This window comes from Orcinus orca, unplaced genomic scaffold (genome assembly GCF_937001465.1).
Source record: "Orcinus orca unplaced genomic scaffold, mOrcOrc1.1 scaffold_23, whole genome shotgun sequence".
Classification (NCBI taxonomy): domain Eukaryota; kingdom Metazoa; phylum Chordata; class Mammalia; order Artiodactyla; family Delphinidae; genus Orcinus; species Orcinus orca.
The window spans coordinates 3,400,299-3,427,630 of NW_026043884.1; the positions used below are offsets into that span (position 1 = coordinate 3,400,299).

The 27,332-nt window shown below is 43.6% G+C and overlaps 1 long non-coding RNA gene across 1 annotated transcript in view; it reads left to right on the top strand.

Annotated features, from left to right (window-relative positions):
- The window catches only part of LOC125963347 (uncharacterized), a 334,169-nt gene that overhangs the window by 210,438 nt on the left and 96,399 nt on the right, over positions 1 to 27,332 (top strand). The window contains exon 2 of the long non-coding RNA XR_007475173.1: positions 22,229 to 22,347. This is a non-coding gene — a long non-coding RNA (uncharacterized LOC125963347). The remainder of the gene's footprint in view (positions 1 to 22,228; positions 22,348 to 27,332) is intronic.

Below are 27,332 nucleotides of genomic sequence, written 5' to 3' on the forward strand. Positions count from 1 at the left end.
ACACCCCATATTAAACGCCTAAGAATGTACCTGACTAGTAAGTATCTTAAAACTTATGGATTGCTATGTCTCTGAAAGAGAATCAAGCATGTGTACAGGGGCATAAATGCAGCAGTGATAGGATTGGAGAGGTTCGGTGAGCAAACGAAGACCCTTTGAAGTCATATTGCATGGTACCCATTCCACGGGTCTCAACTCTCCAGGTTTAAGGGATTCTTCCTTCAGCTGAAACATGCATGTGGAACCCAGAGTATGATCAACCGTGTGATCAGGAGACGTGTTCAAATATATCTCTGTTTTCGTCCCCTGGTACTCGGGTGCAACATTCCAGATGCTTTACTAACACTCTCCCAACATGGAGAGTCAGTGCCTTTAACCTCCTGTTTGGCCCAGTTTGCAATTTCTGCAGAAAATGAACAGGAATAGGGAGGACCAATGAGAGACTAGCTGGAGGTGTCTGGCCGGGCAAATTTCACTCTCATTTCCCACCAGGAAGAGGAATTAACCAAGGGCTCAGCGTGCCGTGCCGGAACCAGATTAGGGCCTGAAGCAATCCTGCGGTGTTTTGGCCAGCTCACAAGAAAGCGAGTTGAAGAAAGGAGCTCAGGGGCACTGTAATTCACAAACCTGCAGAGTTATAAATGACAGCTATCGTCCAAAAATATACTGAAGTAAGGCTGCCAAGAGGACTTGAAATCGGGGCAGAATTGCAGGAAACCGATTTCAGGAGGTACACTGGAATTGCATTTAAAGCATAGTAAAAGAGGCAGAACTTCGACAATCATACACTTGGCCAAAAAGGGCGTATGCGTTTTTTCCTGAATATATTCAGGAAAAAACGCATACGCCCTTTTTGGCCAACCAAGCAAGCTTGCAAAGGAAATCTGCAGTACAATGAAGTCTCACTTCCCCCCGGTCAAAAGGGCCATCTGAAAAAATTGTAAAATCCAGAAAGGCAGGACAGGCCATGGAGAACTGGGAGCCTTGTTATGCTGATGGGCGGGATGTAAATTGCCAACAGCCACTCGAGAGAAGTGTATGGTGCTTCCTAAAACATCTAAAAAACACATGAACAGAGCCTAGGGCACTTCCACTTATGGTCCTATAGCTTAGGGAAATTAAAATCAAAAAGACACAGCCACCCAAAAGTTTCGGATGGCTCTGTTTACAAAAACCTCGTTTATGGTACAAGTTCAATAATGCAGAAAGTTAAAAATGGATAAAGAAGTTGTGGTACTTACCTACAATACAATATCACTCAGCAATAAAATCTATGTCATCAGGCCCGTAGCAGCATACTGAGTGGATTCAGGTATGTTGATTCTAACTGAAATAAGTCACACAGAAAAAGAAACATCATAAGATATCACTAATACACGGAATGTAAACTTGGCTACACAGGAACTGAATTACAAAACAGAACAGGGTCTCAAATTTAGAAAACCAACTTATGCTTGCTTAAGGGGAAAGGTGAGTTGGGGTGCTGCATAAAACCAGAGATTGAAATGAGCACAGATAAAGTTCCTTAAGCCAAATATGGAATAGACAAGAGCTACTCCTTGCTCAACGAAATGGACTCAACACCGCATATTAAACGCCTAAGAATGTACCTGACTAGTAAATATCTTAAAAGCTATGGATTGTTATGTCTCTGAAAGAGAATCAAGCGTGTGTACAGGGGCATAAATGCAGCAGTGTTAGGGTTGGAGAGGTTCGGTGAGCAAATGAAGACCCTTTGAAGTCATATTGCATGGTACCCATTCCACGGGTCTCAACTCTCCAGGTTTAAGGGATTCTTCCTTCAGCTAAAACATGCATGTAGAAACCACAGTATGATCAACCGTGTGATCGGGAGACGTGTTCCAATGTCTCAGTTCTCATCCCCTGGTACTCGGATGCAACATTCCAGACGCTTTACTCACACTCTCCTGACTTGGAGAGTCAGTGCCTTTAACCTCCTGTTTGACCCAGTTTGCAAATTCCACGGAAGATGAACAGGAATAGGGAGAACCAATGAGAGACTAGCTGGAGGTGTCTGGACGGGCAAATTTAACTCTCATTTCCAACCAGGAAGAGGAATTAACCAAAGGCTCAGCATGCCATGCCGAAACCGGATTAGGGACTGAAACAATACTGGGGTGTTGCGGCCAGCTCACAAGAAAGCGAGTTGAAGAAAGGAGCTCAGGGGCACTGTAATTCACAAACCTGCAGAGTTATAAATGACAGCAATAGTCCAAAAATACACTGAAGTAAGGCTGCCAAGAGGACTTGAAAGCCGGGCAGAATTGCAGGAAACCGATTTCAGGAGGTAGACTGGAATTGCATTTAAAGCATAGGAAAAGAGGCAGAACGTCGACAATGATGCACTTGGCCAAAAAGGGCGTATACGTTTTTTCCTGAATATATTCAGGAAAAAACGCATACGCCCTCTTTGTACAACCAAGCAAGTTTGCAAAGGAAATCTGCACTACAATGAAGTCTCACTTCCCCCCGGTCAAAAGGGCCATCTCAAAAAAAGTGTAAAATCCAGAAAGGCAGGACAGGCCATGGAGAACTGGGAACCTTGATGTGCTGATGGGCGGGATGTAAATTGTCAACAGCCACTCTGGAGAAGTGTATGGTGTTTCCTGAAACATCTAAAAAACAAAGCATCAGAGCCTAGGGCACTTCCACTTATGGTCCTATAGCTTAGGGATATTAAAATCAAAAAGACACAGCCACCCCAAAGTTTGGAACGGCTCTGTTTACCAGAACCACGTTTACGTTACAAGTTCAATATCACAGAAAGTGAAAAATGGATAAAAAAGTTGTGGTACTTACGTACAATGCAATATCACTCAGAAATGAAATGTATGTCATCAGGCCCGTAGCAGCATAATGAGTGGATTCAGGTATGATGATTCTAACTGAAATAAGTCACACAGAAAAAGAAACATCATAAGATATCACTGATACACGGAATGTAAACTTGGCTACACAGGAACTGAATTACAAAACAGAACAGGGTCTCAAATTTAGAAAACCAACTTATGCTTGCTTAAGGGGAAAGGTGAGCTGGGGTGCTGCATAAAACCAGAGATTGAAATGAGCACAGATAAAGTTCCTTAAGCCAAATATGTAATAGACAAGACCTACTCCTTGTTCAACGAAATGGACTCAACACCCCATATTAAACGCTTGAGAATGTACCTGACTAGTAAGTATCTTAAAACCTATGGATTGCTATGTCTCCGAAAGAGAATCATGTGTGTGTACAGGGGCATAAACGCAGCAGTGATAGGATTGGAGAGGTTCGGTGAGCAAATGAAGACCCTTTGAAGTCATATTGCATGGTACCCATTCCACGGGTCTCAACTCTCCAGGTTTAAGGGATTCTTCCTTCAGCTAAAACATGCATGTGGAACCCAGAGTATGATCAACCGTGTGATCGGGAGACGTGTTCCAATATGTCTCAGTTCTCATCCCCTGGTACTCGGGTGCAACATTCCAGACGCTTTACTCACACTCTCCTGACTTGGAGAGTCAGTGCCTTTAACCTCCTGTTTGACCCAGTTTGCAAATTCCACGGAAGATGAACAGGAATAGGGAGAACCAATGAGAGACTAGCTGGAGGTGTCTGGACGGGCAAATTTAACTCTCATTTCCAACCAGGAAGAGGAATTAACCAAAGGCTCAGCATGCCATGCCGAAACCGGATTAGGGACTGAAACAATACTGGGGTGTTGCGGCCAGCTCACAAGAAAGCGAGTTGAAGAAAGGAGCTCAGGGGCACTGTAATTCACAAACCTGCAGAGTTATAAATGACAGCTATAGTCCAAAAATACACTGAAGTAAGGCTGCCAAGAGGACTTGAAAGCCGGGCAGAATTGCAGGAAACCGATTTCAGGAGGTAGACTGGAATTGCATTTAAAGCATAGGAAAAGAGGCAGAACGTCGACAATGATGCACTTGGCCAAAAAGGGCGTATGCGTTTTTTCCTGAATATATTCAGGAAAAAACGCATACGCCCTCTTTGTACAACCAAGCAAGCTTGCAAAGGAAATCTGCACTACAATGAAGTCTCACTTCCCCCCGGTCAAAAGGGCCATCTGAAAAAAGTGTAAAATCCAGAAAGGCAGGACAGGCCATGGAGAACTGGGAGCCTTGTTATGCTGATGGGCGGGATGTAAATTGCCAACAGCCACTCTGGAGAAGTGTATGGTGTTTCCTGAAACATCTAAAAAACAAAGCAACAGAGCCTAGGGCATTTCCACTTATGGTCCTATAGCTTAGGGAAATTAAAATCAAAAAGACACAGCCACCCCAAAGTTTGGGACGGCTCTGTTGACAAGAACCTCGTTTACGGTACAAGTTCAATATCGCAGAAAGCGAAAAACGGATAAAGAAGTTGTGGTACTTACGTACAATGCAATATCACTCAGCAATGAAATCTATGTCATCAGGCCCGTAGCAGCATAATGAGTGGATTCAGGTATGATGATTCTAACTGAAATAAGTCACACAGAAAAAGAAACATCATAAGATATCACTAATACACGGAATTTAAACTTGGCTACACAGGAACTGGATTACAAAAGAGAACAGGGTCTCAAATTTAGAAAACCAACTTATGCTTGCTTAAGGGGAAAGGTGAGTTGGGGTGCTGCATAAAAGCAGAGATTGAAATGAGCACAGATAAAGTTCCTTAAGCCAAATATGTAATAGACAAGAGCTACTCCTTGCTCAACGAAATGGGCTCAACACCCCATATTAAACGCCTAACAATGTGGCTGACTAGTAAGTATCTTAAAACTTATGGATTGCTATGTCTCCAAAAGAGAATCAAGCGTGTGTACAGTGGTAGAAACACAGCAATGATAGGATTGGAGAGGTTCGGTGAGCAAATGAAGACCCTTTGAAATCATACTGCATGGTACACATTCCACGGGTCTCAACTCTCCAGGTTTAAGGGATTCTTCCTTCAGCTACATCATGCATGTGGAACCCAGAGTATGATCAAACATGTGATCGGGAGACGTGTTCCAATATGTCTCAGTTCTCGTCCCCTGGTACTCGGGTGCAACATTCCAGATGCTTTACTAACACTCTCCCGACTTGGAGAGTCAGTGCCTTTAACCTCCTGTTTGGCTCAGTTTGCAATTTCTGCGGAAGATGAACAGGAATAGTGAGAACCAATGAGAGACTAGCTGGAGGTGTCTGGACGGGCAAATTGAACTCTCATTTCCCACCAGGAAGAGGAATTAACCAAAGGCTCAGTGTGCCGTACCGGAACCAGATTAGGGCCTGAAGCAATCCTGCGGTGTTGCGGCCAGCTCACAAGAAAGCGAGTTGAAGAAAGGAGCTCAGGGGCACTGTAATTCACAAACATGCAGAGTTATAAATGACAGCTATCGTCCAAAAATATACTGAAGTAAGGCTGCCAAGAGGACTTGAAAGCGGGGCAGAATTGCAGGAAACCGATTTCAGAAGGTAGACTGGAATTGCACTTAAAGCATAGGAAAAGAGGCAGAATGTCGACAATGATGCACTTGGCCAAAAAGGGCGTATGAGTTTTTTCCGGAAAAAACGCATACGCCCTTTTTGGCCAACCAAGCAAGCTTGCAAAGGAAATCTGCACTACAATGAAGTCTCACTTCCCCCGGGTCAAAAGGGCCATCTGAAAAAAGTGTAAAATCCAGAAAGGCAGGACAGGCCATGGAGAACTGGGAGCCTTGTTATGTTGATGGGCGGGATGTAAATTGCCAACAGCCACTGGGGAGAAGTGTATGGTGTTTCCTGAAACATCTAAAAAACAAAGCAACAGAGCCTAGGGCACTTCCACTTATGGTCCTATAGCTTAGGGAAATTAAAATCAAAAAGACACAGCCACCCCAAAGTTTGGGATGGTTCTGTTTACAAGAACCTCGTTTACGGTACAAGTTCAATATCGCAGAAAGTGAAAAATGGATAAAGAAATTGTGGTACTTCAGTACAATGCAATATCACTCAGCAATGCAATCTATGTCATCAGGCCCATAGCAGCATAATGAGTGGATTCAGGTATGATGAATCTAACTGAAATAAGTCACAAAGAAAAAGAAACATCATAAGATATCACTAATACACGGAATGTAAACTTGGCTACACAGGAACTGGATTATAAAACAGCAGAGGGTCTCAAATTTAGAAAACCAACATATGCTTGCTTAAGGGGAAAGGTGAGTTGGGGTGCTGCATAAAACCAGAGATTGAAATGAGCACAGATAAAGTTCCTTAAGCCAAATTTGGAATAGACAAGAGCTACCCCTTGCTCAATGAAATGGACTCAACACCCCATATTAAACTCCTAAGAATGTAGCTGACTAGTAAGTATCTTAAAACCTATGGATTGCTATGTCTCTGAAAGAGAATCAAGCGTGAGTACAGGGGCATAAACGCAGCAGTGATAGGATTGGAGAGGTTCGGTGAGCAAATGAAGACCCTTTGAAGTCATATTTAATGGTACCCATTCCACGGGTATCACGTCTCCTGGTTTAAAGGTTTCTGCCTTCAGCTAAAACATGCATGTGGAACACATAGTATGATCAACTGTGTGATTGGGAGACGTGTTCCAATATGTCTCAGTTCTCATCCCCTGGTACTCGGGTACAACATTCCAGGTGCTTTACTAATACTCTCCCGACTTGGACAGTCAGTGTCTTTAACATCCTGTTTGGCCCAGTTTGCAATTTCTGCGGAAGATGAACAGGAATAGGGAGAACCAATGAGAGACTAGCTGGAGGTGTCTGGACGGGCAAATTTAACTCTCATTTCCCACCAGGAAGAGGAATTAACCAAAGGCTCAGCATGCCGTGCCTGAACCAGTATAGGGCCTGAAGCAATCCTGCGGTGTTGCGGCCAGCTCACAAGAAAGCGAGTTGAAGAAAGGAGCTCAGGGGCACTCTAATTCACAAACCTGCAGAGTTGTAAATGACAGCTATCATCCAAAAATATACTGAAGTAAGGCTGCCAAGAGGACTTGAAAGCGGGGCAGAACTGCAGGAAACCAATTTCAGGAGGTACACTGGAATTGCATTTAAAGCATAGGAAAAGAGGCAAAACGTCGACAATGATGCACTTGGCCAAAAAGGGCGTATGCGTTTTTTCCTGAATATATTCAGGAAAAGACGCATATGCCCTTTTTGGCCAACCAAGCAAGCTTGCAAAGGAAATCTGCACTACAATGAAGTCTCACTTCCCCCCGGTCAAAAGGGCCAACTGAAAAAATTGTAAAATCCAGAAAGGCAGGACAGGCCATGGAGAACTGGGAGCCTTGTTATGCTGATGGGCGGGATGTATATTGCCAACAGCCAAATGGGAGAAGTGTATGGTGTTTCCTGAAACATCTAAAAAACAAAGCAACAAAGCCTAGGGCACTTCCACTTATGGCCCTATAGCTTAGGGAAATTAACATCAAAAAGACACAGCCACCCCAAAGTTTGGGACGGCTCTGTTTACAAGAAACTCGTTTACGGGACAAGTTCAATATCACAGAAAGTGAAAAATGGATAAAGAAGTTGTGGTACTTACGTACAATGCAATATCACTCAGCAATGAAATCTATGTCATCAGGCCCATAGCAGCATAATGAGTGGGCTCAGGTATGATGATTCTAACTGAAATAAGTCACACAGAAAAAGAAACATCATAAGATATCACTAATACACGGAATGTAAACTTGGCTACAAAGGAACTGAATTTCAAAACAGAACAGGGTCTCAAATTTAGAAAACCAACTTATGCTTGCTTAAGGGGAAAGGTGAGTTGGGGTGCTGCATAAAACCAGAGATTGAAATGAGCACAGATAAATTTCCTTAAGCCAAATATGGAATAGACAAGAGCTACTCCTTGCTCAACGAAATGGACTCAACACCCCATATTAAACGCCTAAGAATGTACCTGACTAGTAAGTATATTAAAAGCTATGGATTGCTATGTCTCCGAAAGAGAATCAAGCGTGTGTACAGGGGCATAAACGCAGCAGTGATAGGATTGGAGAGGTTCGGTGAGCAAATGAAGACCCTTTGAAATCATATTGCATGGTACCCATTCCACGGGTCTCAACTCTCCAGGTTTAAGGGATTCTTCCTTCAGCTAAATCATGCATGTGGAACCCAGAGTATGATCAACCATGTGATCGGGAGACGTGTTCCAATATGTCTCAGTTCTCGTCCCCTGGTACTCGGGTGCAACATTCCAGATGCTTTACTAACACTCTCCCGACTTGGAGAGTCAGTGCCTTTAACCTCCTGTTTGGCCCAGTTTGCAATTTCTGCGGAAGATGAACAGGAATAGGGAAGACCAATGAGAGACTAGCTGGAGGTGTCTGAACGGGCAAATTGAACTCTCATTTCCCACCAGGAAGAGGAATTAACCAAAGGCTCAGTGTGCCGTACCGGAACCAGATTAGGGCCTGAAGCAATCCTGCGGTGTTGCGGCCAGCTCACAAGAAAGCGAGTTGAAGAAAGGAGCTCAGGGGCACTGTAATTCACAAACCTGCAGAGTTATAAATGACAGCTATCGTCCAAAAATATACTGAAGTAAGGCTGCCAAGAGGACTTGAAAGCTGGGCAGAATTGCAGGAAACCTATTTCAGGAGGTAGACTGGAATTACATTTAAAGCATAGGAAAAGCGACAGAACGTCAACAATGATGCACTTGGCCAAAAAGGGCGTATGCGTTTTTTCCTGAATATATTCAGGAAAAAACGCATACGCCCTTTTTGGCCAACCAAGCAAGCTTGAAAAAGAAATCTGCACTACAATGAAGTCTCACTTCCCCCCGGTCAAAAGGGCCATCTGAAAAAAGTGTAAAATCCAGAAAGGCAGGACAGGCCATGGAGAACTGGGAGCCTTGTTATGCTGATGGGCGGGATGTAAATTGCCAACAGCCACTGGGGAGAAGTGTATGGTGTTTCCTGAAACATCTAAAAAACAAAGCAACAGAGCCTAGGGCACATCCACTTATGGCCCTATAGCTTAGGGAAATTAAAATCAAAAAGACACAGCCACCCCTAAATTTGGGATGGCTCCGTTTAAAAGAAACTCGTTTACGGAACTAGTTCAATAACGCAGAAAGTGAAAAATGGATAAAGAAGTTGTGGTACTTACATACAATGCAATATCACTCAGCAATGAAATCTATGTCATCAAGCCCGTAGCAGCATAATGACTGGATTCAGGTATGATGATTCTAACTGAAATAAGTCACACAGAAAAAGAAACATCGTAAGATATCACTAATACACGGAATGTAAACTTGGCTACACAGGAACTGAATTACAAAACAGAACAGGGTCTCAAATGTAGAAAACCAACTTATGCTTGCTTAAGGGGAAAGGTGAGTTGGGGTGCTGCATAAAACCAGAGATTGAAATGAGCACAGATAAAGTTCCTTAAGCCAAATATGTAATAGACAAGAGCTACTCCTTGCTCAACGAAATGGCCTCAACACCCCATATTAAACGCCTAAGAATGTACCTGACTAGAAAGTATCTTAAAACCAATGGATTGCTATGCCTCTGAAAGAGAATCAAGCATGTGTACAGGGGCATAAACGCAGCAGTGATAGGATTGTAGAGGTTCGGTGAGCAAATGAAGACCCTTTGAAGTCAAATTGCATGGTACCCATTCCACGGGTCTCAACTCTCCAGGTTTAAGGGATTCTTCCTTCAGCTAAAACATGCATGTGGAACCCAGAGTATGATCAACCGTGTGATCAGGAGACGTGTTCAAATATGTCTCAGTTTTTCTCCCCTGGTACTCGGGGGCAACATTCCAGATGCTTTACTAACACTCTCCCGACTTGGAGAGTCAGTGCCTTTAACCTCCTGTTTGGCCCAGTTTGCAATTTCTGTGGAAGATGAACAGGAATAGGGAGAACCAATGAGAGACTAGCTGGAGGTGTCTGGACGGGCAAATTTAACTCTCATTTCCCACCAGGAAGAGGAATTAACCAAAGGCTCAGCATGCAATGCCGGACCAGATTAGGGCCTGAAGCAATCCTGCGGTGTTGCGGCCAGCTCACAAGAAAGCGAGTTGAAGAAAGGAGCTCAGGGGCACTGTAATTCACACACCTGCAGAGTTATAAATGACAGCTATCGTCCAAAAATATACTGAAGTAAGGCTGCCAAGAGGACTTGAAAGCGGGGCAGAATTGCAGGAAACCGATTTCAGGAGGTAGACTGGAATTGCATTTAAAGCATAGGAAAAGAGGCAGAACGTGCACAATGATGACTTGGCCAAAAAGGGCGTATGCTTTTTTTCCTGAATATATTCAGGAAAAAACGCATACGCCCTTTTTGGCCAACCAAGCAAGCTTGCAAAGGAAATCTGCACTACAATGAAGTCTCACTTCCCCCGGGTCAAAAGGGCCATCTGAAAAATGTGTAAAATCCAGAAAGGCAGGACAGGCCATGGAGAACTGGGAGCCTTGTTATGCTGTTGGGCGGGATGTAAATTGCCAACAGCCACTGGGGAGAAGTGTATGGTGTTTCCTGAAACATCTAATAAACAAAGCAACAGAGCCTAGGGCACTTCCACTTATAGTCCTATAGCTTACGGAAATTAATATCAAAAAGACACAGCCACCCCAAAGTTTGGGACGGCTCTGTTTACAAGAACCTCGTTTACGGTACAAGTTCAGTATCAGAGAAATTGAAAAATGGATAAAGAAGTTGTGGTACTTACGTAGAATGCAATATCACTCAGCAATGAAATCTATGTCATCAGGCCCGTAGCAGCATAATGAGTGGATTCAGGTATGATGATTCTAACTGAAATAAGTCACACAGAAAAAGAAACATCATAAGATATCACTAATACACGGAATATAAACTTGGCTATACAGGAACTGGATTACAAAACAGAACAGGGTCTCAAATTTCGAAAACCAACTTATGCTTGCTTAAGGGGAATGTTGAGTTGAGGTGCTGCATAAAACCAGAGATTGAAATGAGCACAGATAAAGTTCCTTAAGCCAAATATGTAATAGACAAGAGCTACTCCTTGCTCAACGAAATGGACTCAACACCTCATATTAAACGCCTAAGAATGTACCTGACTAGTAAGTATCTTAAAAGCTATGGATTGCTATGTCTCCGAAAGAGAATCAAGCGTGTGTACAGGGGCACAAACCCAGCAGTGATAGGATTGGAGAGGTTCGGTGAGCAAATGAAGACCCTTTGATGTCATATTGCATGGTATCATTCCAAGGGTCTCAACTCTCCAGGTTTAAGGGATTCTTCCTTCAGCTAAATCATGCATGTGGAACCCAGAGTATGATCAACCATGTGATTGGGAGATGTGTTCTAATATGTCACAGTTTTCGTCACCTGGTACTCGGGTGCAATATTCCAGATGCTTTACTAACACTCTCCTGACTTGGAGAGTCAGTGCCTTTAACCACCTGTTTAACCCTATTTGCAATTTCTGCGGAAGATGAACAGGAATAAGGAGAACCAATGAGAGACTAGCTGGAGGTGTCTGGACGGGCAAATTTAACTCTCATTTCCGACCAGGAAGAGGAATTAACCCAAGGCTCAGTGTGCCGTGCCGGAACCAGATTAGGGCCTGAAGCAATCCTGCGGTGTTGCGGCCAGCTCACAAGAAAGCGAGTTGAAGAAAGGAGCTCAGGGGCACTGTAATTCACAAAACTGCAGAGTTATAAATGACAGCTATAGTCCAAAAATATACTGAAGTAAGGCTGCCAAGAGGACTTGAAAGCGGGGCAGAATTGCAGGAAACCGATTTCAGAAGGTAGACTGGAATTGCATTTAAAGCATAGGAAAAGAGGCAGAACGTCAACAATGATGCACTTGGCCAAAAAGGGCGTATGCGTTTTTTCCTGAATATATTCAGGAAAAAACGCATACGCCCTTTTTGGCCAACCAAGCAAGCTTGTAAAGGAAATCTGCACTACAATGAAGTCTCACTTCCCCCGGGTCAAAAGGGCCATCTGAAAAAAGTGTAAAATCCAGAAAGGCAGGACAGGCCATGGAGAACTGGGAGCCTTGTTATGCTGATGGGCGGGATGTAAATTGCCAACAGCCACTTGGGAGAAGTGTATGGTGTTTCCTGAAACATCTAAAAAACAAAGCAACAGAGCCTAGGGCACTTCCACTTCTGGTCCTATAGCTTAGGGAAATTAAAATCAAAAAGACACAGCCACCCCAAAGTTTGGGATGGCTCTGTTTACAAGAACCTCGTTTACGGTACATAATCAATATCGCAGAAAGTGAAAAATGGATAAAGAAGTTGTGGTACTTACGTACAATGCAATATCACTCAGCAATGAAATCTATGTAATCAGGCCCGTAGCAGCATAATGAGTGGATTCAGGTATGATGATTCTAACTGAAATAAGTCACACAGAAAAAGAAACATCATAAGATATCACTAATACACGGAATGTAAACTTGGCTACACAGGAACTGGATTACAAAACAGAACAGGGTCTCAAATTTAGAAAACAAACTTATGCTTGCTTAAGGGGAAAGGTGAGGTGGGGTGCTGCATAAAACCAGAGATTGAAATGAGCACAGATAAAGTTCCTTAAGCCAAATATGGAATACACAAGAGCTACTCCTTTCTCAACGAAATAGACTCAACACCACATATTAAACACCTAAGAATGTACCTGACTTGTAAGTATCTTAAAAGCTATGGATTGCTATGTCTCCAAAAGAGAATCAACCGTGTGTACAGGGGCACAAACGCAGCAGTGATAGGATTGGAGAGGTTCGGTGAGCAAATGAAGACCCTTTGAAGTCATATTGCATGGTACCCATTCCACGGGTCTCAACTCTCCAGGTTTAAGGGATTCTTCCTTCAGCTAAAACATGCATGTGGAACCCAGAGTATGATCAACCGTGTGATCGGGAGACGTGTTGAAATATGTCTCAGTTCTCGTCCCCTGGTACTCGGGTGCAACATTCCAGACGCTTTACTAACACTCTCCCGACTTGGAGAGTCAGTGCCTTTAACCTCCTGTTTGGCCCAGTTTGCAATTTCTGCGGAAGATAAACAGGAATAGGGAGAACCAATGAGAGACTAGCTGGAGGTGTCTGGACGGGCAAATTTAACTCTCATTTCCCACCAGGAAGAGGAATTAACCAAAGGCTCAGCGTGCCATGTCGGAATCAGATTAGGGCTTGAAGCAATCCTGCGGTGTTGCGGTCAGCTCACAAGAAAGCAATTTGAAGAAAGGAGGTCAGGGGCACTGTAATTCACAAACCTGCAGAGTTATAAATGACAGCTATCGTCCAAAAATATACTGAAGTAAGGCTGCCAAGAGGACTTGAAAGCCGGGCAGAATTGCAGGAAACCGATTTCAGGAGGTAGACTGGAATTGCATTTAAAGCATAGGAAAAGAGGCAGAACGTGCACAATGATGCACTTGGCCAAAAAGGGCGTATGCGTTTTTTCCTGAATATATTCAGGAAAAAACGCATACGCCCTTTTTGGCCAACCAAGCAAGCTTGCAAAGGAAATCTGCACTACAATGAAGTCTCACTTCCCCCCGGACAAAAGGGCCATCTGAAAAAAGTGTAAAATCCAGAAAGGCAGAACAGGCCATGGAGAACTGGGAGCCTTGTTATGCTGATGGGCGGGATGTGAATTGCCAACAACCACTCGGGAGAAGTGTATGGTGTTTCCTGAAACATCTAAAAAACAAAGCAACAGAGCCTAGGGCACTTCCACTTATGGTCCTATAGCTTAGGGAAATTAAAATCAAAAAGACACAGCCACCCCAAAGTTTGGGACGGCTCTGTTTACAAGAACCTCATTTACGGTACAAGTTCAATATCGCAGAAAGTGAGAAATGGATAAACAAGAAGTGGTACTTACGTACAATGCAATATCACTCAGCAATGAAATCTATGTCATCAGGCCCATAGCAGCATAATGAGTGGGCTCAGGTATGATGATTCTAACTGAAATAAGTCACACAGAAAAAGAAACATCATAAGATATCACTAATACACGGAATGTAAACTTGGCTACAAAGGAACTGAATTTCAAAACAGAACAGGGTCTCAAATTTAGAAAACCAACTTATGCTTGCTTAAGGGGAAAGGTGAGTTGGGGTGCTGCATAAAACCAGAGATTGAAATGAGCACAGATAAAGTCCCTTAAGCCAAATATGTAACAGAGAAGAGCTACTCGTTGCTAAACGAAATGGACTCAACACCCCATATTAAACGCCTAAGAATGTACCTGACTAGTAAGTATCTTAAAACCTATGGATTCCTATGTCTCCGAAAGAGAATCAAGCATGTGTACAGGGGCATAAACGCAGCAGTGATAGTATTGGAGAAGTTCGGTGAGCAAATGAAGACCCTTTGAAGTCATATTGCATGGTACCTATTCCACGGGTCTCAACTCTCCAGGTTTAAGGGATTCTTCCTTCAGCTAAAACATGCATGTGGAACCCAGAGTATGATCAACCGTGTGATTGGGAGACGTGTTCAAATATGTCTCAGTTTTCGTTCCTGGTACTCGGGTGCAACATTCCAGACGCTTTACTAACACTCTCCCGACTTGGAGAGTCAGTGGCTTTAACCTCCTGTTTGGCCCAGTTTGCAATTTCTGCGGAAGATGAACACGAATAGGGAGAACCAATGAGACACTAGATGGAGGTGTCTGGACGGGCAAATTTAACTCTCATTTCCCACCAGGAAGAGGAATTAACCAAAGGCTCAGCATGCCGTGACGGAACCAGATTAGGACCTGAAGCAATCTTGCAGTGTTGCGGCCAGCTCACAAGAAATCGAGTTGAAGAAAGGAGCTCAGCGGCACTGTAATTCACAAACCTGCAGAGTTATAAATGACAGCTATCATCCAAAAATATACTGAAGTAAGGCTGGCAAGAGGACTTGAAAGCAGGGCAGAATTGCAGGAAACCGATTTCAGGAGGTAGTCTGGAATTGCATTTAAAGCATAGGAAAAGAGGCAGAACGTCGACAATGATGCACTTGGCCAAAAAGGGCGTATGCGTTTTTTCCTGAATATATTCAGGAAAAAACGCATACGCGCTTTTTGGACAACCAAGCAAGCTTGCAAAGGAAATCTGCACTACAATGAAGTCTCACTTCCCCCCGGTCAAAAGGGCCATCTGAAAAAAGTGTAAAATCCAGAAAGGCAGGACAGGCCATGGAGAACTGGTAGCCTTGTTATGCTGATGGGCGGGATGTAATTTGCCAACAGCCACTCGGGAGAAGTGTATGGTGTTTCCTGAAATATCTAAAAAACAAAGCAACAGAGTCTAGGGCACTTCCACTTATGGTCCTATAGCTTAGGGAAATTAAAATCAGAAACACACAGCCACCCCAAAGTTTGGGACGGCTCTGTTCACAAGAACCTCGTTTACGGTGCAAGTTCAATATCGCAGAAAGTGAAAACTGGATAAAGAACTTGTGGTACCTACGTACAATGCAATATCACTCAGCAATGAAATCTATGTCATCAGGCCCCTAGCAGCATAATGAGTGGATTCAGGTATGATGATTCTAACTGAAATAAATCACACAGAAAAAGAAACATCATAAGATATCACTAATACATGGAATGTAAACTTGGCTACACAGGAACTGAATTACAAAACAGAACAGGGTCTCAAATTTAGAAAACCAACTTATGCTTGCTTAAGGGGAAAGGTGAGATGGGGTGCTGCATAAAGCCAGACATTGAAATGAGCACAGATTAAGTTCCTTAAGCCAAATATGTAATAGACAAGAGCTACTCCTTGTTCAGCGAAATGGACTCAAGACCCCATATAAAACGCCTAAGAATGTACCTGACTAGTAAGTATCTTAAAACCTATGGATTGCTATGTCTCCGAAAGAGAATCAAGCATGTGTACAGGGGCATAAACGCAGCAGTGATAGGATTGGAGAGGTTCGGTGAGCAAACGAAGACCCTTTGAAGTCACATTGCATGGTACCCATTCCACGGGTCTCAACTCTCCAGGTTTAAGGGATTCTTCCTTGAGCTAAAACATGCATGTGGAACCCAGAGTATGATCAACCGTGTGATCGGGAGATGTGTTCCAGTATGTCTCAGTTCTCATCCCCTGGTACTCGGGTGCAACATTCCAGACGCTTTACTAACACTCTCCCGACTTGGAGAGTCAGTGCTTTTAACCTCCTGTTTGGCCCAGTTTGCAAATTCCGCGGAAGATGAACAGGAATAGGGAGAACCAATGAGAGACTAGCTGGAGGTGTCTGGATGGGCAAATTTATCTCTCATTTCCCACCAGGAAGAGGAATTAACCAAAGGCTCAGCGTGCCGTGCCGGAACCAGATTAGGGCCTGAAGCAATCCTGCGGTGTTGCGGCCAGCTCACAAGAAAGCGAGTTGAAGAAAGGAGCTCAGGGGCACTGTAATTCACAAACCTGCAGAGTTATAAATGACAGCTATCGTCCAAAAATATACTGAAGTAAGGCTGCCAAGAGGACTTGAACGCGGGGCAGAATTGCAGGAAACCGATTTCAGGAGGTAGACTGGATTTGCATTTAAAGCATAGGAAAAGAGTCAGAACGTCGACAATGATGTACTTGGCCAAAAAGGGCGTATGCGTTTTTTCCTGAATATATTCAGGAAAAAACGCATACGCCCTTTTTGGCCAACCAAGCAAGCTTGCAAAGGAAATCTGCACTACAATGAAGTCTCACTTCCCCCCGGTCAAAAGGGCCATCTGAAAAAAAGTGTAAAATCCAGAAAGGCAGGACAGGCCATGGAGAACTGGGAGCCTTGTTATGCTGATGGGCGGGATGTAAATTGCCAACAGCCACTCAGGAGAAGTGTGGTGTTTCCTGGAACATCTAAAACAAAGCAACAGAGCCTAGGGCACTTCCACTTATGGTCCTAGAGCTTAGGGAAATTAAAATCAAAAAGACACAACCACCCCAATGTTTGGGACGCCTCTGTTTACAAGAACCTCGTTTACGGTACAAGTCCAATATCGCATAAAGCGAAAAATGGATAAAGAAGATGTGGTACTTATGTACAATGCAATATCACTCAGCAATGAAATCTATGTCATCAGGCACATAGCAGCATAATGAGTGGTTTCAGGTATGATGATTCTAACTGAAATAAGTCACACAGAAAAAGAAACATCATAAGATATCACTAATACACGGAATGTAAACTTGGCTACACAGGAACTGAATTACAAAACAGAACAGGGTCTCAAATGTAGAAAACCAACTTATGCTTGCTTAAGGGGAAAGGTGAGTTGGGGTGCTGCATAAAACCAGAGATTGAAATGAGCACAGATAAAGTTCCTTAAGCCAAATATGTAATAGACAAGAGCTACTCCTTGCTCAACGAAATGGACTCAACACCCCATATTAAACGCCTAAGAATGTACCTGACTAGAAAGTATCTTAAAACCAATGGATTGCTATGCCTCTGAAAGAGAATCAAGCATGTGTACAGGGGCATAAACGCAGCAGTGATAGGATTGTAGAGGTTCGGTGAGCAAATGAAGACCCTTTGAAGTCAAATTGCATGGTACCCATTCCACGGGTCTCAACTCTCCAGGTTTAAGGGATTCTTCCTTCAGCTAAAACATGCATGTGGAACCCAGAGTATGATCAACCGTGTGATCAGGAGACGTGTTCAAATATGTCTCAGTTTTCCTCCCCTGGTACTCGGGGGCAACATTCCAGATGCTTTACTAACACTCTCCCGACTTGGAGAGTCAGTGCCTTTAACCTCCTGTTTGGCCCAGTTTGCAATTTCTGCGGAAGATGAACAGGAATAGGGAGAACCAATGAGAGACTAGCTGGAGGTGTCTGGACGGGCAAATTTAACTCTCATTTCCCACCAGGAAGAGGAATTAACCAAAGGCTCAGCATGCAATGCCGGACCAGATTAGGGCCTGAAGCAATCCTGCGGTGTTGCGGCCAGCTCACAAGAAAGCGAGTTGAAGAAAGGAGCTCAGGGGCACTGTAATTCACACACCTGCAGAGTTATAAATGACAGCTATCGTCCAAAAATATACTGAAGTAAGGCTGCCAAGAGGACTTGAAAGCGGGGCAGAATTGCAGGAAACCGATTTCAGGAGGTAGACTGGAATTGCATTTAAAGCATAGGAAAAGAGGCAGAACGTGCACAATGATGACTTGGCCAAAAAGGGCGTATGCTTTTTTTCCTGAATATATTCAGGAAAAAACGCATACGCCCTTTTTGGCCAACCAAGCAAGCTTGCAAAGGAAATCTGCACTACAATGAAGTCTCACTTCCCCCGGGTCAAAAGGGCCATCTGAAAAATGTGTAAAATCCAGAAAGGCAGGACAGGCCATGGAAAACTGGGAGCCTTGTTATGCTGTTGGGCGGGATGTAAATTGCCAACAGCCACTGGGGAGAAGTGTATGGTGTTTCCTGAAACATCTAATAAACAAAGCAACAGAGCCTAGGGCACTTCCACTTATAGTCCTATAGCTTACGGAAATTAAAATCAAAAAGACACAGCCACCCCAAAGTTTGGGACGGCTCTGTTTACAAGAACCTCGTTTACGGTACAAGTTCAGTATCAGAGAAATTGAAAAATGGATAAAGAAGTTGTGGTACTTACGTAGAATGCAATATCACTCAGCAATGAAATCTATGTCATCAGGCCCGTAGCAGCATAATGAGTGGATTCAGGTATGATGATTCTAACTGAAATAAGTCACACAGAAAAAGAAACATCATAAGATATCACTAATACACGGAATGTAAACTTGGCTATACAGGAACTGGATTACAAAACAGAACAGGGTCTCAAATTTCGAAAACCAACTTATGCTTGCTTAAGGGGAATGTTGAGTTGAGGTGCTGCATAAAACCAGAGATTGAAATGAGCACAGATAAAGTTCCTTAAGCCAAATATGTAATAGACAAGAGCTACTCCTTGCTCAACGAAATGGACTCAACACCTCATATTAAACGCCTAAGAATGTACCTGACTAGTAAGTATCTTAAAAGCTATGGATTGCTATGTCTCCGAAAGAGAATCAAGCGTGTGTACAGGGGCACAAACCCAGCAGTGATAGGATTGGAGAGGTTCGGTGAGCAAATGAAGACCCTTTGATGTCATATTGCATGGTATCATTCCAAGGGTCACAACTCTCCAGGTTTAAGGGATTCTTCCTTCAGCTAAATCATGCATGTGGAACCCAGAGTATGATCAACCATGTGATTGGGAGATGTGTTCTAATATGTCGCAGTTTTCGTCACCTGGTACTCGGGTGCAATATTCCAGATGCTTTACTAACACTCTCCTGACTTGGAGAGTCAGTGCCTTTAACCGCCTGTTTAACCCTATTTGCAATTTCTGCGGAAGATGAACAGGAATAAGGAGAACCAATGAGAGACTAGCTGGAGGTGTCTGGACGGGCAAATTTAACTCTCATTTCCGACCAGGAAGAGGAATTAACCCAAGGCTCAGTGTGCCGTGCCGGAACTAGATTAGGGCCTGAAGCAATCCTGCGGTGTTGCGGCCAGCTCACAAGAAAGCGAGTTGAAGAAAGGAGCTCAGGGGCACTGTAATTCACAAAACTGCAGAGTTATAAATGACAGCTATAGTCCAAAAATATACTGAAGTAAGGCTGCCAAGAGGACTTGAAAGCGGGGCAGAATTGCAGGAAACCGATTTCAGAAGGTAGACTGGAATTGCATTTAAAGCATAGGAAAAGAGGCAGAACGTCAACAATGATGCACTTGGCCAAAAAGGGCATATGCGTTTTTTCCTGAATATATTCAGGAAAAAACGCATACGCCTTTTTTGGCCAACCAAGCAAGCTTGCAAAGGAAATCTGCACTACAATGAAGTCTCACTTCCCCCGGGTCAAAAGGGCCATCTGAAAAAAGTGTAAAATCCAGAAAGGCAGGACAGGCCATGGAGAACTGGGAGCCTTGTTATGCTGATGGGCGGGATGTAAATTGCCAACAGCCACTTGGGAGAAGTGTATGGTGTTTCCTGAAACATCTAAAAAACAAAGCAACAGAGCCTAGGGCACTTCCACTTCTGGTCCTATAGCTTAGGGAAATTAAAATCAAAAAGACACAGCCACCCCAAAGTTTGGGATGGCTCTGTTTACAAGAACCTCGTTTACGGTACATAATCAATATCGCAGAAAGTGAAAAATGGATAAAGAAGTTGTGGTACTTACGTACAATGCAATATCACTCAGCAATGAAATCTATGTCATCAGGCCCGTAGCAGCATAATGAGTGGATTCAGGTATGATGATTCTAACTGAAATAAGTCACACAGAAAAAGAAACATCATAAGATATCACTAATACACGGAATGTAAACTTGGCTACACAGGAACTGGATTACAAAACAGAACAGGGTCTCAAATTTAGAAAACAAACTTATGCTTGCTTAAGGGGAAAGGTGAGGTGGGGTGCTGCATAAAACCAGAGATTGAAATGAGCACAGATAAAGTTCCTTAAGCCAAATATGGAATAGACAAGAGCTACTCCTTTCTCAACGAAATAGACTCAACACCACATATTAAACACCTAAGAATGTACCTGACTTGTAAGTATCTTAAAAGCTATGGATTGCTATGTCTCCAAAAGAGAATCAACCGTGTGTACAGGGGCACAAACGCAGCAGTGATAGGATTGGAGAGGTTCGGTGAGCAAATGAAGACCCTTTGAAGTCATATTGCATGGTACCCATTCCACGGGTCTCAACTCTCCAGGTTTAAGGGATTCTTCCTTCAGCTAAAACATGCATGTGGAACCCAGAGTATGATCAACCGTGTGATCGGGAGACGTGTTGAAATATGTCTCAGTTCTCGTCCCCTGGTACTCGGGTGCAACATTCCAGACGCTTTACTAACACTCTCCCGACTTGGAGAGTCAGTGCCTTTAACCTCCTGTTTGGCCCAGTTTGCAATTTCTGCGGAAGATAAACAGGAATAGGGAGAACCAATGAGAGACTAGCTGGAGTTGTCTGGACGGGCAAATTTAACTCTCATTTCCCACCAGGAAGAGGAATTAACCAAAGGCTCAGCGTGCCATGTCGGAATCAGATTAGGGCTTGAAGCAATCCTGCGGTGTTGCGGTCAGCTCACAAGAAAGCAATTTGAAGAAAGGAGGTCAGGGGCACTGTAATTCACAAACCTGCAGAGTTATAAATGACAGCTATCGTCCAAAAATATACTGAAGTAAGGCTGCCAAGAGGACTTGAAAGCCGGGCAGAATTGCAGGAAACCGATTTCAGGAGGTAGACTGGAATTGCATTTAAAGCATAGGAAAAGAGGCAGAACGTGCACAATGATGCACTTGGCCAAAAAGGGCGTATGCGTTTTTTCCTGAATATATTCAGGAAAAAACGCATACGCCCTTTTTGGCCAACCAAGCAAGCTTGCAAAGGAAATCTGCACTACAATGAAGTCTCACTTCCCCCCGGACAAAAGGGCCATCTGAAAAAAGTGTAAAATCCAGAAAGGCAGAACAGGCCATGGAGAACTGGGAGCCTTGTTATGCTGATGGGCGGGATGTGAATTGCCAACAACCACTCGGGAGAAGTGTATGGTGTTTCCTGAAACATCTAAAAAACAAAGCAACAGAGCCTAGGGCACTTCCACTTATGGTCCTATAGCTTAGGGAAATTAAAATCAAAAAGACACAGCCACCCCAAAGTTTGGGACGGCTCTGTTTACAAGAACCTCATTTACGGTACAAGTTCAATATCGCAGAAAGTGAGAAATGGATAAACAAGAAGTGGTACTTACGTACAATGCAATATCACTCAGCAATGAAATCTATGTCATCAGGCCCGTAGCAGCATAATGAGTGGATTCAGGTATGATGATTCTAACTGAAATAATTCACACAGAAAAAGAAACATCATAAGATATCACTAATACACGGAATGTAAACTTGGCTACACAGGAACTCGATTACAAAACAGAACAGGGTCTCAAATGTAGAAAACCAACTTATGCTTGCTTAAGGGGAAAGGTGAGTTGGGGTGCTGCATAAAACCAGAGATTGAAATGAGCACAGATAAAGTTCCTTAAGCCAAATATGTAATAGACAAGAACTACTCCTTGCTCAACGAAATGGGCTCAACACCCCGTATTGAACGCCTAAGAATGTAGCTGACTAGTAAGTATCTTAAAACTTATGGATTGCTATGTCTCCAAAAGAGAATGAAGCGTGCGTACAGTGGCAAAAACGCAGCAGTGATAGGATTGGAGAGGTTCGGTGAGCAAATGAAGACCCTTTGAAGTCATATTGCATGGTACCCATTCCACGGGTTTCAACTCTCCAGGTTTAAGGGATTCTTCCTTCAGCTAAAACATGCATGTGGAACCCAGAGTATGATCAACCGTGTGATCGGGCGACGTGTTCCAATATGTCTCAGTTCTCGTCCCCTGGTAATCGGTTGCAAAATTCCAGATGCTTTACTAACACTCTCCCGACTTGGAGAGTCAGTGCCTTTAACCTCCTGTTTGGCCCAGTTTGCAAATTCCGCGGAAGATGAACAGGAATAGGGAGAACCAATGAGAGACTAGCTGGAGGTGTCCGGACGGGAAAATTTAACTCTCATTTCCCACCAGGAAGAGGAATTAACCAAAGGCTCAGCGTGCCGTGCCGGAACCAGATTAGGGCCTGAAGCAATCCTGCGGTGTTGCGGCCACCTCAGGAGAAAGCGAGCTGAAGAAAAGAGCTCAGGGGCACTGTAATTCACAAACCTGCAGAGTTATAAATGACAGCTATCGTCCAAAAATATACTGAAGTAAGGCTGCCAAGAGGACTTGAAAGCGGGGCAAAATTGCAGGAAACCGATTTCAGGAGGTAGACTGGAATTGCATTTAAAGCATAGGAAATGAGGCAGAACGTCCACAATGATGCACTTGGGCAAAAAGGGCGTATGCGTTTTTTCCTGAATATATTCAAGAAAAAAAGCATACGCACATTTTCGCCAACCAAGCAAGCTTGCAAAGGAAATCTGCACTACAATGAAGTCTCATTTCCCCCCAGTCAAATGGGCCATCTGAAAAAAGTGTAAAATCCAGAAAGGCAGGACAGGCCATGGAGAACTGGGAGCCTTGTTATGCTGATGGGCGGGATGTAAATTGCCAACAGCCACTCAGAAGAAGTGTATGGTGTTTCCTGTAACATCGAAAAAACAAAGCAACAGAGCCTAAGGCAGTTCCACTTATGGTCCTATAGCTTAGGGAAATTGAAATCAAAAAGACACAGCCACCCCAAAGTTTGGGACAGCTCTGTTTACAAGAACCTCGTTTATGGTACAAGTTCAATATCTCAGAAAGTGAAAACTGGATAAAGAAGTTGTGGTACTTACGTACAATGCAATATCAATCAGCAATGAAATCTATGTCATCAGGCCTGTAAAGCATAGAGTGGATTCAGGTATGATGATTCTAACTGAAATAAGTCACACAGAAAAAGAAACATCATAAGATAACACTAATACACGGAGTGTAAACTTGGCTACACAGGAACTGGATTACAAAACAGAACAGGGTCTCAAATTTAGAAAACCAACTTATGCTTGCTTAAGGGGAAAGGTGAGTTGGGGTGCTGCATAAAACCAGAGATTGAAATGAGCACAGATAAAGTTCCTTAAGCCAAATATGTAATAGACAAGGGCTACTCCTTGCTCAACGAAATGGACTCAAAACCCCATATTAAACGCCTAAGAATGTACCTGACTAGTAAGTATCTTAAAACTTATGGATTGCTATGTCTCTGAAAGACAATCAAGCGTGAGTACAGGGGCATAAACGCAGCAGTGATAGGTTTGGAGAGGTTCAGTGAGCAAATGAAGACCCTTTGAAGTCATATTGCATGGTACCCATTCCACGGGTCTCAACTCTCCAAGTTTAAGGGATTCTTCCTTCAGCTAAAAAATGCATGTGGAACACAGAGTGTGATCAACCGTGTGATCGGGAGATGTGTTCTAATATGTCTCAGTTCTCATCCCCTGGTACTCGGGTGCAAAATTGCAGACGCTTTACTAACATTCTCCCGACTTGGAGAGACAGTGCCTTTAACCTCCTGTTTGGCCCAGTTTGCAATTTCTGCGGAAGATGAACAGGAATAGGGAGAACCAATGAGAGACTAGCTGGAGGTGTCTGGACGGGCAAATTTAACTCTCATTTCCCACCAGGAAGAGGAATTAACCAAAGGATCAGCATACCGTGCCGGAACCAGATTAGGGCCTGAAGCAATCCTGCGGTGTTGCGGCCAGCTCACAAGAAAGCGAGTTGAAGAAAGGAGCTCAGGGGCACTGTAATTCACAAACCTGCAGAGTTATAAATGACAGGTATTGTCCAAAAATATACTGAAGTAAGGCTGCCAAGAGGACTTGAAAGCGGGGCAGAATTGCAGGAAACCGATTTCAGGAGGTAGAGTGGAATTGCATTTAAAGCATAGGAAAAGAGGCAGAACGTGCACAATGATGCACTTGGCCAAAAAGGGCGTATGCGTTTTTTCCTGAATATATTCAGGAAAAAACGCATATGCCCTTATTGGCCAACCAAGCAAGCTTGCAAAGGAAATCTGCACTACAATGAAGTCTCACTTCCCCCGGGTCAAAAGGGCCATCTGAAAAAAGTGTAAAATCCAGAAAGGCAGGACAGGCCATGGAGAACTGGGAGCCTTGTTATGCTGATGGGCGGGATGTAAATTGCCAACAGCTACTCAGGAGAAGTGTATGGTGTTTCCTGAAACATCTAAAAAACTGAGGAACAGAGCCTAGGGCACTTCCACTTATGGTCCTATAGCTTAGGGAAATTAAAATCAAAAAGACACAGCCACCCCAAAGTTTGGGACAGCTCTGTTTACAAGAACCTCATTTACGGTACAAGTTCAATATCACAGAAAGCGAAAAATGGATAAAAAAGTTGTGGTACTTATGTACAATGCAATATCAATCAGCAATGAAATCTATGTCATCAGGCCTGTAAAGCATAGAGTGGATTCAGGTATGATGATTCTAACTGAAATAAGTCACACAGAAAAAGAAACGTCATAAGATATCACTAATACACGGAATGTAAACTTGGCTACACAGGCACTGAATTACAAAACAGAACAGGGTCTCAAATATAGAAAACCAACTTATGCTTGCTTAAGGGGAAAGGTGAGTTGGGGTGCTGCATAAAACCAGAGATTGAAATGAGCACAGATAAAGTTCCTTAAGCCAAATATGTAATAGACAAGAGCTACTCCTTGCTCAACGAAATGGACTCAACACCCCATATTAAACGCCTAAGAATGTACCTGACTAGTAAGTATCTTAAAACCTATGGATTGCTATGTCTCCGAAAGAGAATCAAGCGTGTGTACAGGGGCATAAACGCAGCAGTGATAGGATTGGAGAGGTTTGGTGAGCAAATGAAGACCCTTTGAAGTCACATTGCATGGTACCCATTCCACGGGTCTCAACTCTCCAGGTTTAAGGGATTCTTCCTTCAGCTAAAACATGCATGTGGATCCCAGAGTATGATCAACCGTGTGAGTGGGAGACGTTTTCAAATATGTCTCAGTTCTCGTACCCTGGTACTCAGGTGCAACATTCCAGACGCTTTATTAACACTCTCCCGACTTGGAGAGTCAGTGCCTTTAACCTCCTGTATGGCCCAGTTTGCAATTTCTGCGGAAGATGAACAGGAATAGGGAGAACCAATGAGAGACTAGCTGGAGGTGTCTGGACGGGCGAATTTAACTCTCATTTCCCACCAGGAAGAGAAATTAACAAAAGGCTCAGCGTGCCGTGCCGGAACCAGATTAGGGCCTGAAGCAATCCTGCGGTGTTGCGGCCAGCTCACAAGAAAGCGAGTTGAAGAAAGGAGCTCAGGGGCACTGTAATTCACAAACCTGCAGAGTTATAAATGACAGCTATCGTCCAAAAATATACTGAAGTAAGGCTGCCAAGAGGACTTGAAAGCGGGGCAGAATTGCAGGAAACCGATTTCAGGAGGTAGAGTGGAATTGCATTTAAAGCATAGGAAAAGAGGCAGAACGTCCACAATGATGAACTTGGCCAAAAAGGGCGTATGCGTTTTTTCCTGAATATATTCAGGACAAAACACATACACCCTTTTTGGCCAACCAAGCAAGCTTGCAAAGGAAATCTGCACTACAATGAAGTCTCACTTCCCCCCGGTCAAAAGGGCCATCTGAAAAAAGTGTAAAATCCAGAAAGGCAGGACAGGCCATGGAGAACTGGGAGCCTTGTTATGCTGATGGGCGGGATGTAAATTGCCAACAGCCACACGGGAGAAGTGTATGGTGTTTCCTGAAACATCTAAAAAACTGAGGAACAGAGCCTAGGGCACTTCCACTTATGGTCCTATAGCTTAGGGAAATTAAAATCAAAAAGACACAGCCACCCCAAAGTTTGGGACAGCTCTGTTTACAAGAACCTCGTTTACGATACAAGTTCAATATCGCAGAAAGCGAAAAATGGATAAAGAAGTTGTGGTACTTACGTACAATGCAATATCACTGAGCAATGAAATCTATGTCATCAGGCCCGTAGCAGCATAATGAGTGGATTCAGGTATGATGATTCTAACTGAAATAAGTCACACAGAAAAAGAAACATCATAAGATATCACTAATACACGGAATGTAAACTTGGCTACACAGGAACTGGATTACAAAACAGAACAGGGTCTCAAATTTAGAAAACCAACTTATGCTTTCTTAAGGCGAAAGGTGAGTTGGGGTGCTGCATAAAACCAGAGATTGAAATGAGCACAGATAAAGTTCGTTAAGCCAAATATGGAATAGACAAGAGCTACTCCTTGCTCAATGAAATGGACTCAACACCCCATATTAAACGCCTAAGAATGTACCTGACTAGTAAGAATCTTAAAACCTATGGATCGCTATGTCTCCGAAAGAGAATCAAGCGTGTGTACAGGGGCATAAACGCAGCAGTGATAGGATTGGAGAGGTTCGGTGAGCAAATGAAGACTTTTTGAAGTCATATTGCATGGTACCCATTCCACGGGTCTCAACTCTCCAGGTTTAAGGGATTCTTCCTTCAGCTAAATCATGCATGTGGAACCCGGAGTATGATCAACCGTGTGATCGGGAGACGTGTTCAAATATGTCTCAGTTCTCGTCCCCTGGTACTCCGGTGCAACATTCCAGATGCTTTACTAACACTCTCCTGACTTGGAGAGTCAGTGCCTTTAACCTCCTGTTTGGCCCAGTTTGCAATTTCTGCGGAAGATGAACAGGAATAGGGAGAACCAATGTGAGACTAGCTGGAGGTGTCTGGACGGGCAAATTTAACTCTCATTTCCCACCAGGAAGAGGAA